Source organism: Gracilinanus agilis, chromosome 2 (genome assembly GCF_016433145.1).
Source record: "Gracilinanus agilis isolate LMUSP501 chromosome 2, AgileGrace, whole genome shotgun sequence".
Taxonomy (NCBI): Eukaryota; Metazoa; Chordata; class Mammalia; order Didelphimorphia; family Didelphidae; genus Gracilinanus; species Gracilinanus agilis.
The window spans coordinates 407,258,206-407,275,507 of NC_058131.1; the positions used below are offsets into that span (position 1 = coordinate 407,258,206).

At 37.9% G+C, this 17,302-nt stretch overlaps 1 pseudogene; it reads right to left on the reverse strand.

Moving 5' to 3' along the window:
- Positions 1–189: 189 nt before the first annotated feature.
- Positions 190–6,532, reverse strand: LOC123235668 (annotated as a pseudogene).
- Between the last annotated feature and the right edge of the window lie 10,770 nt (positions 6,533–17,302).

The following is a 17,302-nucleotide window of genomic DNA, read 5'->3' on the forward strand; positions in this document are numbered from 1 at the left end:
TGGGGTGGCATTATTCCTGTTGGCTAGAGTCTAAACAAATGAATGAGGATGAGCTAATTCCATTCACACACTTGGAATGTCCTCAGAAGGCTCCATCAGTCACTGGCCAACAGGCTCCAACCTCCCCCTCCCCTCCCCCCACATTATCCTACCCCCTTCCCCTCCACCCTCTATCCAATGGGCAGGGGACTATTCAAACTTCAACTTTTTCCCTTGTGGCTTGTTTTCCTCTTCCTCCTCGGCCTCATCAGAAACCACCTCATCCTCCAAAGTTGCCTCCTCTGCCTCAGCCTCCAAAGCCCCCTCAGCCTCTTCTGCCACCTTCTTGGCCTCCAAAGCCTCCTCCACCACCACCACTGCAGCTGCTGGGCTTGGCCCAGTCCAGGGTGACTTTGTTTCCAAAGATGTTCTCATCCTCCATGGCCTCTCTTGCAGGCGCGGCCTCCTCTTCAGAGTTGAAGTCCACAAAACTGAACTCTTTCGACGACCCCGTCTCCCTGTCTATGACTATTTTGGCACCTCCTGAACTGTGAAAAGAATCTTTCAATGTTTCTTCTGTCAAGTCTTCGGACAGGCCTTTGATGAACAAGGTTTTGTAGGCCTGGTTCCTGGGAGCTGCATTTGCCGGCTTTAGCTCAAGCCAGATGGCTTGGCCCTCAATTTCTATGTTGTTACAAGAATTCAAAATTTCTTTTGCATCCTCCACAGAGGCAAATTCAATGAACGAATAGCCCTTGGGCCTGCCTTGGTTGTTGTGGGGTAAGCTGATGGATGTGGCCTTCTCAAACACCTCCTGCAGACTCTCCTCTGTGGCACTGTAGGCAAGGTTGTTAAGCACCGGAGTCTTTGAGTCTGACGGCTTGCTGTTGTTCCTGCTCCATGAGTTGTTCTTCCCTGGAGAGTTCTCTTGTCCTTGACTTCTCTCCCTCTGTGTAGTCCAGAATGAGGGCCCTGCCATCCATCTCAGATCCTGCTTCTCCTCCAAGGCCTTGTCCACATCTGCTTCTGTCATGAATTTAATGTAGGCAATTCCTTTGGATGTTTCATCCTTGGTGCAGACTCGTCTGATCTCAATAGTAGCTTCAAATGCTTCCTCAAACTCAATAGGGTAAATTCTTATTTTTTAATTTGAAAATTTTAATTTAATTAATTTATTTAGAATATTTATTTAGAATATTTAGACTATGAATCATGGTTACATGATTCATATTCTTTCCCTCCCATAGCCAACAAGCAGCTCCACTGGATTTTACATGTGTCATTGTTCAGGATCTATTTTATAGGGTAAATTCTTGACAAAGAGTGACCTGGCATCTTGATCTTTCTTTTTCTTTTTTGCTTTTTCTAGCTTCATTTCAAGCCAAGCATTTTGGCGCCACTGAGTTCCAGAGCCTTTTCCATGTCTTCAGCAGATTCAAATTCTACAAAGCCAAACTTCCTGATGGCACCAATACAGACATCCACAACCATAAGGTCCCTTTTTGCAAAGAAGTATGGATGAAAAAAAAAATAAAAAGTATAGATGGCAGTTTTTAGCTTGGCAGCTGTTTTGTTGAAGTTCAGGTTACCAGCAAAGAGATTTAAATTTCTAGACGTTTCAGCTTCCAATTTCTGCTTCTTGGTTTCAGGGGCTTTCTGCTTGCCCATTTCCTTTTTCCTCTTTCCTGGGGCTTCTTTGATGGGCATTTCTTCCTCCTCTTCCTCGTCTTACTCCTCTTCATCCTGGAATTCCTTGGCCTTCCCTTTGGCAGGGGTGGTATCCATTGCTTCTACTTCAGAGTCATTCTCATCTTCCTCCTCCTCATTACTGTCCTCTTCCTCCTCCTTATCTTCTTCCTCCTCAGAATCTTGTTTGGACAGAGCTGCTTCCACCTGGGGGGCTCAAATTCTTCATCATCCTCAAGTTCACTAGACTCACTTCCCACTTTCTTGGCATTCTTTCCATTTTTTCCCCTTTGGCTGGGGTGGCTGCTGCTTAAGCTCCCTTCTTGCCTGGCGTGGAGACAGCTTTGGCTGGGGTGGCCACTTTCTTGGCTGGGGTCACAGTGGCCTTTTAACAGGAGTTACAATTGCTTTCTTGGCAGGTGTGGTAGCAATAACAGGTTTCTTGGCTGGTGTAGCTGCAACCTTCTTCCCTTCTGAGCAGCCATGGCCTTTTCTCTGCTGCTTTCATCTTCATCTTCTGACATGTCTTCATCCTCACTGTCTTCTACCTCCTTGGAAAGAGGGGCCATCTTCTTCAGCTAGGTTTCCCTAGCTTCACCATGGCGGCATTGGGTGACTAGGGGATGGAGGAAGGCAGAATTGAGGGGAAGTGGGAGGTGGAGTAAGAGATCCATAGGTTGAAGGCCTAGACAGTGACAGCTGTGATGGAGAGCACAGGGAGGAAGCTGTCTGCAAGCAGCCTTGCTGGATGAGACAGAGATGAAAGACCAGAAGAGAAGAGAGGGCTAGGCAATGTGACTTGCCTTAGTGGGTAGGTAACTTGCCTAGGGTCACACATAGCTAGCAAGTGTCTGAGGCTGGATTTGAACCCAGGACCTCCCACCTTCAGACCTGGCTCTCTATCCACTGAGCCATCTAGCAGCCCCTTTCTGTTATGTCTTGATGATCTTGGGCAGCTAGTCAGAAAGACCTGAATTCAAATATGGCCTCAGATATTTACTAACTACATGATCCTGGTCAAGGTACTTAAACCTCTGTTTGCTTTAGTTTTCTCTTCTGTAAAATGGGGAATAAATAAATGTAAAAATAATAAATAGCAAAATAAATGCAAAATATCACCTACCTTTCAAAATTATTGTAAGGATCAACTGAGAATAAATCGTCACGGCTTAGCACAGTGTCTGGCATGTAGTAAAGACTATATAAATGTTTGCTATTATTTGTATCTTAAGAGAAGAATAGAAAGAAAAGGAAGAGGGATTGACTAGAAGGGGTGGAGTTGGCAAAAAGGAAGGTTACGGAAAATAATCCTACACAATTATGGTGCATAAGTAGACATCTATACAAACAGGGAAGAAGGAGTAGGGGAGCAGCTGGCATATGAACTGGGTAAAGGAAGAAAGAAAACACACACATAGAGAAATACATTTCATTCAACAAAGAAATAGAAGAGAAAGGAAAGAGCAGGAGGAGGGGGAATTAGAGGGAAAGTAGACTGAGAGTGATTAGTACTAAGCAAAACGAACTCAAAGGATGTACAAAAATATTTATAGCTCTTTTTGAGATGGCAAAGAATAGGAATCTGAGAGGGTTCCTATAATTTTGGAAATGAATGACCAAGTTATTGTACATAAATGCAATGGAATATTATTGCCTTATAAGAAATGTTGAAGAGGATAGTCTCAGAGAAACCTTGGAGAACTTGTATGAATTGATGTGGAGTAAAATGAACAGAATAAAAACAACAATTTATATAATAATAGCAATATAGTAAAGCCAAGCAAACTTGGAAAGAATTATGAACTCTTATTGGCAGAAACACCAATTCCAGAGGTGTAATGATGAAATATACTGCCCATCTCATGACTGAGGTGAGGGTCTCAGAATGCAGAAGGAGACATATATCTATATCTTTATAGGCACATACTTGTAAAAATAAATCTCTGTGCTACCATGTACCATGGCCAACATGGAAATTTGTTCTGATTTAGTTTGTATGCTTGTAATTGGATTTCTTTTTCTTTAGCTCTCGTGAGATGAGGTATTGGGGTGGGAGAGTAGGAAGGTGGATTTTTGCTCTTTGAAAAAATGAAATGTAATTTTTTTAAATAAAGAAAACCATGTAGCCAAGGTAAACTAAGAGAGAACACACACATAGATAGGGACATGTATTGTCAAGATACATGCATGGTCAGAGTAATGCACAGGTCTGATGTTGCAGAACCATCTTTGGCTTTAACCTCTGTTTAACTGTGGGGATCTATATTTTTGTCTGTTAGACCTCACCATAACTCTCTTCTAGGTGTCTTGTCTCTTCTGGCTATCTTCACTCGTCTATGGTCACTGAGTTACTACTTCCACAATCTTATCCATTTTTAGTATTTAGTTTCTTCAAAGCCAAGTTAACCTCTTTAGGATTATCTGTTAACTTTCTCTTCTGATATTCATCTACTGAGTTTAGTGTCTAACTTCCAAGGAGAGAGAGTTATAGTTCTGTTGGTGCCAAAGGCTATGAGTTATAAAAATCACAGAAATGTCTCTGGCCAAAATTATCTATTCTTTTGATTACCTTTCTTCTGATGTTGATTAAAGTTCCTTGATTTCAGACAATTATCTGACTTAAGGTTAAGAAATTCCTTTTAACTTCTGTTAAATCCCTGATTATATGTGTCTTCCTAAACCCAGTTAGAGGGTTCCTGAGGATATGGGAACTAGGGAGATTATAGTTTCCCCTTTATTCAGAAGTCATTCCTGATTGTTACATAAATTAAAATGGAGTAAGAACAAAAGACAATAGTAAATTAGACAAGGCAATCATTGTCTTTTCTGGTCTACATTCCTACCTTTATTATGAATACTTGCTAGTGACTGTACTTCCTTTTGGCCAGCACAAACCTCAATATTTTCCCTAAAATTATAAACAGAGCAAAACACATTCCCAGAATCTCAATTGAGAGGGACTTTAGAAGTCATCAAGTCCAACTCATTCTTGAATAATATCCTCTCTATAATAGTACCAAGTGACCACAAAGTTACTAATATTTTCTTGATTGCTTTATACAAATCTGAATTTTTCTAAGTATTTAGCATCATCTCCTTTCATATAGCTTGAGAACTGATTCTACCAATCCTCTCAAAGCTCTGTTGCTTCTAGTACAAATCAACTCTTTATATATTTGATCTATTTCAGCTATTCTTTTCATCCTTTTAAAAATTACTTCTATTTCCTCAGGCTATACAGGTTAGGGGCTAGAATGCTAGAATTCAAATACCACTGATGAATAAAGGAGTTTGTTAAACAAATAATGATTAATTTTTTCCATTTTTCTTTTGTTTATTGTTCTTGCAGTTTTATCTTTAAATGCCCTTAGGATTTTCTGGTTCAGTTGACTCTTTTGCTGAGATTTCTGCAAATTTATTTTTCTCTACACTTCTTTTTATAGTTTAATTAGCTAATAATGTTCCTAATCTTCCACCATGCTTCTCTGAAAAGTTACAAATGAATTTGTATGTTAATTTAGTGTTACTGTTAGCTGCCACATCTTTCTGTTTGGTAAGGAAATTGTTTGCTGGCTGAGGTGTTTTCTAACTTCTTTTTGTCTCTTTGGAAAGCTTAATTTACATTAATTCATTTTGCCTAGGAAATAGTAATAGTTTATATCACCTTGTGTTTCTTTATCCACATCACATGCTTTTCTACATAAATAATCTATTAATGTCAGGTTAGAATTGCCTAATTTACTTTCTATTTCCTCTCATTTTTATTTTTCCTTCTATTTGATATTTGATTTTCCTAATGATTGTCCTAATATTTTATAGATAGCCATTCTAAAATAAATTATATAATCATAATCAGTTATAAACATCCAATTTAATTTTTAAATTCCATAATCTGATGCTTGCTAAATTCCTGATTGTGTTCTTCAATTGAAGAACATATTAAGCAATACCATGAAGGAAGAACAGGAATAAAAAGTGGATTGGTCATGTGGCAAGAATGAGAAATGAAATTGTGGACAGCCAGATTGCTTCATTAGCATCCTCAAAGTGCCAGGAAATTTTGAGGAAGGACTCTAGAATGTTGGGCAGGATATGAATTTGAGAGGACTTGAATAAGAGTCTTACAGGTTAGGTAAGAATAGAAGGGTCATGATCTCTCTATCATGCCCCAGAAAGCTCTTCATTCTGGAAGATCACTTTATCCCTGTATCCTACACTCATACCTCAGCAATACCCTTTGCCCTGGGGACCCTTCCTCTGACTGGAGAGGAGGCCTCCTCCCAGAACCCATTTAAAAAGAGCACCTAGGGCAACCATCTCTTCATTTCCCACTAAGCTGTTCTCTTCTAGATTTTTCCACTATCCCGGGTAACTTCTTCCCCCTTCCCTGTTTCAATTTCCTTTAATGAGTTGTCTTCCCCCATTAAAATGTAAGCTCTTTGAGGGCAGGAACTGTTATTTTTGCTTTTATTTGTATTTCCAATATTTAGCACTGCCTGGCCCAAACTAAGTACTTAATAAATATTTGTTGACTGACTGATTAAAGAGAATTTCTGAATTGATGAGATCCAAGATTCATCTGAGAATGGTGCAAGGCATTGTGCTAAGTCCTAACCTGGGGAGATTGTCTAGTCCCACTGGTCATAGGAGAGTTATCTCAACTCCTTCTTAAGACTCACACATCTGCCTAATCTCATTAACACTTACATGTTCTAGAAAGTATATCCCAATTATTCACTTCTCATCTTCAAACTTCCCCCTGGCTCCTGTCCAAAAGTTTGCATCCAGAGCAGAGAAACAGAATGGTAAAGGGTACTGAATACATATTATATGAAGGTCACTTGAAAGATCTGGGAATCTTTAGCATGTAGAAAAGAAGACTCAGGTGGGACAAGGAAGCTGATTTCATATATGTCTTCATACATATCCTGTATGATCCTGCAGGGAAAATCCAAACCTCCAACTTCTGTCAGGACAAGGATTCTTAGCTTGTTTTATGTCATGGGCCTTTTTGGCAGGCTGGTACTATATGGCCCCCTTCTCTGAATTAAAAAATGTAAATGCATAAAATAATATACATAATATTACAGAGGAAGCTAATGATGTTGAAATAGTTATCACAATATTTTTGAAAACAACATCATAGAACCCCCTGCTAGGCTATCTCAACCTTGATATTTCATTGGCACTATTTTTTTCACCAATCTCAAAACAAGTTTATCTTTCCCCCAGATCTGCTACTCCTTCTGGTTTTACTTTTTCTATCTGTAATACCATACTTTTTCTTGCCTTCCTTGTAGTGGATATGCCAAAAGATTCCTAAGTTCTTGTTGCTCCATTGATGAAGAATTTATTTTCATTTTGATGATGTCTCCTTTTGTTGTGGTGGTTGAGTCATTCTTCATGACCCCATTGAGAGTTTTCTTGGAAAAGACAGTGGAATAGTTTACTATTTCCTTCTTCAGCTCAATTTATAGATGAGGAAATTAAGGCAAATAGGTTAAAGTGACTTATACAAAATCATAAAGTTAGTAAGTGTTTGAGGCTCAGCTCTTCCTGACTCTAGATCCAGCACTCTACCCACTGTGCCACCTAGTTGCCTTTTGATGTTTCCCTATATAATATTCATCAGGATTTTATATGTATAAAATATTATATGTTATACAACATCGTACATATATTATGCGTAATATTGTATATATGTAATATTACATACATGATATTGATAAGGATTTCATTTTAGCATTGATGCTATACCCCTAAGAAGACATGAAACTCACTTTACACAATTAATGCTGATAAATCATCTTGCCCCACTACTGATTGCCCCTTTAGCTCTACATTAATGATGATGGATGTTTCTTGGCTAATACTTGTACCTAGTATACATCCTTAAAGATTAACCTTTGAAAATGGGCTGAAGGCTAGAGAAAACTAGAAGAGGAAGGATGAACAGACAAAAGACAATTGGATATAGGCAGATAAATTTATGTTGCCATGTTCCTCAAGGAACAAGGTCTTCCAAAGAACTATTCACCACAGGGACTAAAGTGACAGAGTGTTGAAGCATTCCTGGGCCAACCCAAGAGACACAGAATATGGTTTAGTGCCAGTAGAATGGCAATAATAAAATAATAGAGGAATTCATGAACCAAACCTCCTGAACCCAAATTAGGAGACAGGAAGGCAACATGGTAGATTGGGAAAGGGGACTTGATTGAAAAACAGAGGACCTGATTTTATACACCAACTCTGTCACCGCTTACCTTTGTGACTTAAGGTCAGTCACTTATGATCTTTGGTTTCAGTTTCTTCATGAATAAAATAAGGAGTTGAACAGATGACCTCTGAAGTTCCTTCTAGTTCTAGGTGGGAATATGAATTCCTGGATCAAATGGAGCAATGCCAGAATCAAATGAGAGATGGGCCAAGGGACAACATAGGTCAGACTCCACACTTTCACAGTCTAGAGGGGAAAGCAGAGACTTTGTCTTTTACTAATTATTAAAATTGTATCTTGTTCCAATGCCCCTGCTCACCTCACTTCCTCTTCTAATCCATATAAGTTTATAAGTATTCAGCATAAAGTAACAATATTAGGAAATAAGATTGCAAAAGAGAACCTAAAAGTCATATACAGATTGTTCCAAAGATCAAAGGAGCACAATTTGCAAACTGTATCATATATTAACCAGAATTCACATCCTGTGAACATGTGTTAAATCGAGGAAGCCATCAAGACCTTGCTGTCAGAGCCTTACACTCCTATGATATGTAAATCTCAGATAAGTTCCAGACATCTGCAGAAGAGAACACCAAATGATGCTGATAATTTTGGGAAACGTGAACATGTTAACTTTAAAGTTTTACTGACAACTTTGAAATGATTTGGACATGCTAATGAACTAAACCCAAGGTGGTATAGATAAGGATTAGTCTGTATCCCCACACGCACAAAAAAAAAAAACAAAAAACCCAACCCTATAAAAATTAGACTACAAATTCCTGCTCCACAAGTACTCTTCTTTCTCCCTCTGGATCCATGCTATTGAGTGCTCCCAACTCTAATCCCTGGTTACATGAGTTATCTCTGTGCCTTTCCCCATCTCCATTCTCCTTTTTCATACTCCCTGCCTTACTCTACCACTCCATCCCTGTCCTCATGCCATCTACCTCTATATTCCTCTCACTTTTTACCATTTGTCTTTATTTTTTCTCTGCTATTCACCCCTGTACCCTCTTCAGTATAGTGTGACTGAAGCCCCATTTCCCACTGCCATCATGGACTTTCCCGGTGAGTACTCAAAGAACTGGGTATTTCTGACTGAATAACAACAAAACTTGAAATCTGATTATTGAGAAATCTCTAAGATTGAACTAAGTCCAGCTATCCCTTCTATACTATGGGGGTTAGGGGAGTGGTAATTTGGAAAATCCACAAGAAATTTTTTGACCCTCCCTTCATACCAGAGAAGAAGTCCAAGCTTTTCTTTTTCTTTTATGGGGTGTTAAACATATGCATTTAGTAGCTACTAAACTTTTTAAGATATCTCTAAATTTCCAGCCTTTGTGGGTTGTCTGCTGGCTTTTGCGTTTTCACCAGCTTTAATGTTTAACTTATTTTAACTTTAAAAAAGAAATTGTATATATTTATGATACTGATATTATGTTATATATTTGATATTATATAATCATAATTATATAATATATAATATCATACCTATATTGATATTATATTATATAATACTGGTATAATATAATACATATATTTTATGTATTTCTGACTTTAAAATTTTTTCTATGTTGTCTGCAGGCCTTCACATGTCATCTGTAGCTTCTGCAAAACTCACCCAAAATTCCCATTTAATTTCTTTTGCTGGTCCATGATATATCAAAATTGGAATGAGGAAAGTCGTGATGTGAAAAGAGTACCTGTTTATATCAAATCCAAGCTTTTGTTCTGGGCCATAGGTAATATGCTATATCCAAAATCTGGGATTTNTTATTTTAACTTTAAAAAAGAAATTGTATATATTTATGATACTGATATTATGTTATATATTTGATATTATATAATCATAATTATATAATATATAATATCATACCTATATTGATATTATATTATATAATACTGGTATAATATAATACATATATTTTATGTATTTCTGACTTTAAAATTTTTTCTATGTTGTCTGCAGGCCTTCACATGTCATCTGTAGCTTCTGCAAAACTCACCCAAAATTCCCATTTAATTTCTTTTGCTGGTCCATGATATATCAAAATTGGAATGAGGAAAGTCGTGATGTGAAAAGAGTACCTGTTTATATCAAATCCAAGCTTTTGTTCTGGGCCATAGGTAATATGCTATATCCAAAATCTGGGATTTATTCTGTACTCTTCTTTCTCTCTTTTTTATATTCTGAATTACCAAAGCCTGTGGATAACACCTTTACAAAAATCTCACGCCAATACATTTTTCTCTCTTTCTATTGACACCCCTGGAGCAGAGGCCCTCATTTCTACTTGCCTGAATTAGATAACTTCTGAGTTGCCTTCCAATTTTGTTCCTATGTTTCCTTTCATTGGTATGAGGAAAAATTAGATGAAATATATTCCTTCGACATATTATGTACCACTTGCAAGGTCTGAAGATTTCACCATGTGTATGCAGCTACGCACCTCAGGCTCTAAGCCTTCACGTAGGCACAAAGTGTAAGGAAAGTGACCTATCAAAGGAGGGACTCAGGGGAGAAACAAATGGCAAGTGGTCTGTGCTTGCCAGCACGAATCTGAGAGAGAAGTTCATAGGCTTCAAATTCTAGCTGCATTTGTCCTTTCTGCATCCTTTTCTCAGTTCAGGTCAGTGAACAGGTCATCATTTACTGATGAGGGCTTAAATAGTTATTGTCTAGCATAGTAGGTGCTTAATAAATACTGACTGACACCATTTATAGTTAGTTTGTGGCAGAATTCAAGCTACAAATGTGAGCCCCTCTATTACTCTATCACAGTCTTGTGGGCCACTTTTAAATAATCATTGTTGCTGCTTTCATACACAGCTTTGTTTCAGATGAGCTTAAGCAGAGATTACAAGCAAATCAAAATGTTTATCTGAAGGAAAAGAATGATAATTGCATGTTGATTAACTGAATTGCTAACAAAGACTCCACTGCTGGAAGCGGAAAAAACATTAAACTTGAATTTTTTTCAGGGTTTAGAGGTATTGAGCTCTGTCACTGAGTGGCCTTAGGTTACTCATATTTTCTGAGTTTTAATTTCCTCCTCATGGTAACTCAGTGGCAAAGTGGATAGAGCACCGTGTCTGGAGTCAAGAAGACCTTAATTCAAATCTAGCCTCAGACACAGTTGCTGTAGGACTTTGAGCAAGGAACTTCTGTCTACCTCATTTTCCTCAACCATAAAACCAAGATAATAATAGCACCTACCTTACAATATATTTGTGAGGAAAAATGAGATAATATTAGCAAAGTGCTTAGCATGGTGCTGGCACATAGTAGGTCTTTTAACAAAAAAAAAGCTCATTCCCTTTTTCATCTGTAATAATTATTATAATAACTGACTTGGCTTTTCATAATTTCCTGATTTGTTCAGGGATAGTAATAATTCCTGTTCTGTTTGCTTAAAAGGTTTATTGTGAGGATCAAATGAGATAACAGGTGGAAATCCTTTGCAAATAAAAACACGTTAGCATTTAAAACATCATTGATCTCAGCCCTTCTTTTATCAAAATGGATGATGATTCTCCTCTCTCTCACTTCCCCCACTTATCAGATGGCTTTCCTGAGTTCCCATGACAAAAAAAAATCAGCTGGTACTCCTCTTTTTGAAAATAATTGTCTCCATACTTAGTTAAAAGATCTTAGGGTGATAAACATACACAATCCACTTCCGGTTTGATAGGACCTGCCATGATTTGAGAACCCAGAATCATTTCCAAAGAAGAAAGAAAAAGTTTGGGAAAAGGAGGCAGAAATTTATTGGAGAGTAATTATAAATGTACTATTTATAGAAATCTGAGCCGTTGTTATATGAAGAATATTTGTTTCTTTTCCAGCTTTTTTCCCCTTAGTTCAGTAATGGGCAAACTTTTTAAAGAGGGGGCCAAAGGAAAGGAAATGCTCATCTGTCAGTCTGTTTCTAAGGCAACTCTTTCAAAATTTCATTGTATTGTGTCCTACTCGTATTCATCAGATTAGGAATAATGCTTTGCTGAGAGATAGAATATTTCAGGGGGGCTGCATATGGCCCTTGGGCTGTAGTTTGCCCATCACTGCCTTAGGTATAATCATTTCTCAGAGATAAACCCAAACAATTCATACTTTTAAAATATTCAACATACATTTACAATTTCTAGACAAAGAAGAAACTGAGTCATATAAAGGCTAAGTAACTTGCATAAGATAATATATCAGAAAGTGTTTGAGACTCAAGGTTAGCTCATTCTTCCTGACTCCCAACTCCAATGCGCTATCCACCATATCACCCAACTATTATACAAATTATTCTCAAAAATTTAAAAAGAAAAAGCTCTACCAAATTCCTTTTGTGCCCTAGTATTTAAGCCAAGGAAGAATGAATCAAAGAAAGAGAATCATAGAGACCAATATCACTAATGTGTACTGATATAAAAATTTTAAATAAAGTCCTAGTGGGAAGATAATAATAGGAATAAAAGTGGGAATAAAATATTCAAAAAATTATTTATAATAAACAAGGTGAATTTATATCAGGGTTACAAGTATGGTTCAATAATAGGAAAGCAAAATAATGAATCACATTAAAAACAAAAACATCTACAACCATTTAATTATATCAATTGATGAAAAAGCCTTTAACAAAATTCAATATTCATAGCATAAAACTTTAATATGATTACAAGTATATGTCCAGAATGCCAGTACTAAAAGGCATTTTAAAGATCATCTAGTTCAATATACTCATTTCAGAGATGAAAAAACTGAGACCCAGAAAAGAAAAACAACTTGCCCAGTGCCACATAGCTAGCCAGGTAGTAGTAGAATTGGACTTGAACTCAATTCTCCTGACACCCAGGCCAGAGTTTTTCAATAATCCAGATGTTTTTTTTTTTTTTTTAAATTTTTAAACCCTTAACTTCTGTGTATTGACTTATAGGTGGAAGATTGGTAAGGGTAGGCAATGGGGGTCAAGTGACTTGCCCAGGGTCACACAGCTGGGAAGTGTCTGAGGCCAGATTTGAACCTAGGACCTCCTGTCTCTAGGCCTGGCTCTCAATCCACTGAGCTACCCAGCTGCCCCAATCCAGATGGCTTTACCAGGATATTGTATGATTTTGCAGAGTCACCACCAAACCTAGGGAGACAACAAGTTCCAGCTAGTTTTTCCTTTGTGGTGATCTGAATTTCCTCATCAGAGCCAAATTCGAATTCCAGGGAACTGAGCTGATATAAACTGACTTAATCTCTTGCTTCAACCCCAAGTCTTGGTTTCAAAACATTGGTATTTACAGGATTGTTATGCTGTGAAAACAGAATCCAAAATGAAACACTATTTCATAGGGATTTTAGTCAAAGAAAGTGTATTAATATGTACTGAAATAATTTTCAGTACCATGAAAGAAATGTGAGAGAAAAAGTAAATGAACACATTGTTAGAGAGAAAATAATTCTGCTTAGTTTATTTGCTACTCTCAAGAAATACGTCTTTTAACTATGACCATTTTCTTACTCTGACCAGTTCTACCTCCATGACTTTGTACAAGTTATTCTCCATGCCCAGAAAATGCTTTCAGTACCCCTGTCTCAGAAATCTCTTTCTTCCTTCACAACCTACGTCTCCTCTATGAAACATTCCCCAAACCTTTGCTCTAGAAATTATTCCCTTCTCCCTCTCCAGATCTTTCCCCTCTATTCTTGTATATTTCTCACGCATTTATATATTAGATTGTATCACTACTCTTTGTATTTCTCTTCTCTCTGCTAAACTAAAAACTCTCCTAGGACAAGGACTATGCCATTTCATTTTTGTGTTGAGGTGAACAGGGAGAACTCTAATCAGTAGAGGCCTCCAATTAGTTCTGGCTCTGTATAGGGCATTTATTCTTTGCAGTTGATATACCATCTCCAGATTATTCCCTCTTACTAGATGTGTTCCTGAGCCAGACCTTTCTCAAGTCAGTCTGCTGATTCAAGCTTAGGACTAGAATAGGAAGAGGCATTTATAGACCATTTAACCAATCAATAATTAATTAATTAGCAAATATTTATTAAATATTGACTATGTGCCAGGCATTGTTCTGGGATACAAATACAATGAATGAAACAACCCTTATCAATATTTAACAAAAAGGAAGTTTACTTAATAGTAGCATAGAAAGCATATTTGGCAAGAGTATAGAATTGTTTTATGTAGTTGAAACAGTCCTTGTCTCCATATGGAAAAATGCATGTTTGGAATGATGTGTTGGATTGCATGGCAGTAGATGGATCTGTCAAGTCTGAGGAACCCTGACTCTTCACATGCTGAGCTTTTATTTTTTTTTAAGCACATAAGTGACCAGGAAGCTATGGCCAATGAATGGTTCAAGCTCTGGCCCTCTGGATCAATCAAGTCTCAAGGATGGCTTACCTGCCTTTTAGAGCTGCTTTCCCTAGTTGGCAGAGACCCTAGTTGCTCCTAATTTACCTCACATCTTCGTAGCAAAGTACTAAAGATCTTCCACCATTTAAAATCACTTTAGGAATATTATCAGATAATTCTAACTTTGGGAATAGGAATTGCAGGAGGAGCATAATAGAAGTAAAATAAAAACAAAAATACAAGGCCAAAAAACAGGAGAAATATAATAGCCCCTTGAGGAAGTGACAATATGAAGAATGAAGACCAGAAATCCCAGGCTTCATTTCCCCCCTTCCAAAAATATCAAGTCCCAGATGCTAACCATCTGGTCAAAGTATTAAATGATTCCAAATGTTTTGCAGTTCACAGTGGGGCTCTTGGTCCAAAGCAGTGATGAGCAGGAGCTACACCATGAACAGTGAAGCCACAGAATAGATGGTGGCATTTCTTAAAAGACCATTGATTCGGGGCAACTGGGTAGCTCAGTGGATTGAGAGTCAGGCCTAGAGACGGGAGGTCCTAGGTTCAAATGTGGCCTCAGACACTTCCCAGCTGTGTGACCCTGGGCAAGTCACTTGACCCCCATTGCCCACCCTTACCACTCTTCCGCCTATGATCCAATACAAAAGAAGTTGTGTTTAAAAAAAAAAAAAAAAAGACCGTTGATTCTCTTAAGGGTTAGGTTCACCTGTAGTAAAGTGGCTAAGAGGTCCTTACTCCTTTGCACACAACCTAGATTGGTGCTATGATCAATATCAAAATGATAGGGTCAATGTTGTCCTGCATCACCAACCACTCAGTATTCTTTGGCCCACTCAATAGGACTTCCCATTTCCTAGAAATCCCACTGTGTGTTAATACTAAATCTTTGCCATTTTAGGGGCCACCATTTAGGGACTGTACTTTTCTTTTTTGAGGGCTATGCAAGGATTTTCCCTCACCTTCATCCAGAGACTCAGAATTACTTCCAACTCTGTAAAAGGATCCCTTTCTTTCAGGTAAATATACATATACACCATAGTTATGTAGAGACCGTTTCATCTCATGTCATTAGAAAGCAATGTTATCTTCCAACAATTCCATGCCTTGATTGCTCAAACCCAAAGGAAAGTTTTGTAAAAATTATCATAGAGGAAAGGAGACCTCCTGGTTAAGGAGGCCTGAGGCATTTCCCAGGAATGATAGAACCCTTTAATGGGGCAGTATCCTTGATGCTGGGAAACTGCGTTGGAGACAAAATAAAGAAAGATTAAGGAAGATCAACCAAAATATATCCAAAATAATCCCTATCAGGGGATCTCTACCCCTATCACTTAAGTCTGCAGGGACTGCTAATCCAAGAAATTGCTGTGCTGGAAAGGCCACTTCCTTCTTAGGATGGTATTGATTCATTGAGGACACAGCTTCTGGCAGGTAGGACACCTGAGCCCCATAGTCAGAAGCAGGGTGACAAAGCTGTTGTTTTAAGATCACTCAATAGTGGATTTTCAGTAGTAGTGGTCTGACTGGCATGAGGAATTTGATTGGCAGAATTGTGCTTAGGGGTATTATATTGCCCTTAACTACGAGGCATCATGTCCCCATGATCAGATTGGAAATGAACTCACTCCCCAAACTTTCTTAGAATAGCATGATCCTGGTTGTTTAGTTCATGTGTCATCCTCTGATGAATGCTGGCATACTCTACAAACAAACTATATTTGGGGGAGGTGATGGTCAAATTCTTCCATCAGACCTGATAGCAAAGGCAAATACTTTTAACTGCCCAGTCTTATTATTTCTCAGTTGCAGACCACTTAGTCAGGTATGACCACAACTTAGGAAGCAGTGCAGATGATTTTATAAGCACTCTCTCTCAGGGCTCCTTTATGTGCCAGCTATATAGCTATGGCTTTTCCCACTGAAAGGATGTGCCAAACTTCCATTCCCACAGGTATTCTCCCTTTAGGAGATTGATGGCTTTTGAAGTCCAGTGTGCATCCCTCCCTCTCTTGCAGCTAGTGGAACCACTGGTGAACTAGACAAAATAGGGATCCCTTGGAACCAGGTTCTTATAGACTGTTGTGCATTGGGCTAGTAGGAGAATTAGGGTGTGATGGTAAGGCCTGGAGGTCTTAACCTCAGTCATAGTCTCCATTTGTTTATGAACATCTGGGCAGTATGGATCCTTTAGCTCCACCCTAAGCCCAAAGCATTCCCAAAATCTTCTCCTCTACTTGAATATAAATTGCTGATGGACAATGGTGGCCAGTGAATGCATAAACTGCAAATGAATTAGATCATAATAATCTTAGCATTCTTACTATAGTTAAAACCGGAAGAAGAAAGTTGCATCTCTCTTACGCTTTTGTATATATGTTGTCCTATAGTCTATTTTGGGGTGGGGCAGAGAAGTGGCCAGGAATATGCTAATATTGCTTTTGTGGGAAAAGTGTATCTTCATCTATGAATGATCAGTCCATAAATTTGTGTTTTAAAAAAAGCAAAAACTTTTACATGTAAAGTTAAGACAGTGCCTACTATGTGTTGGACACTTGGCTACGGCACTGGGGCTACAAAGAAAAGGGGAAAATCCCTAACAAAAAAAAATCCTTATCATAATCTAATGAGGGAGACAAGGAAAGAACCCTGCATCACTATTCTACTTCTGTAGAAAACAGGCAAATATCTAATATGTAAATTAATTTTCCACATGTATAAATTATGTCAATAAAACTTGTTCAAATGATTTTGAACATGTTTATTTTAATCACTAGAAATAAACTAGAAAGTCACAAGTTTTAGATAAAAAGAGCACATAGATCCATTTCTACCTGCCGTGTACTTTCAAGTTCATAGAAACTGCTTTTAAGAGATTCGAAATACTACTCAGTTTTGGAAAGCATTAGGAACCAATTTCCAAAAAAGTTAACTCCCTTCCCTGTCATCCTCTCAAACTTGCTTCTCTATTCTTGAAACACAGCACTTAAGATGAAAACTTTCCAGTTACCTTTGATACCTTATGAGTCAGCCCATTAAT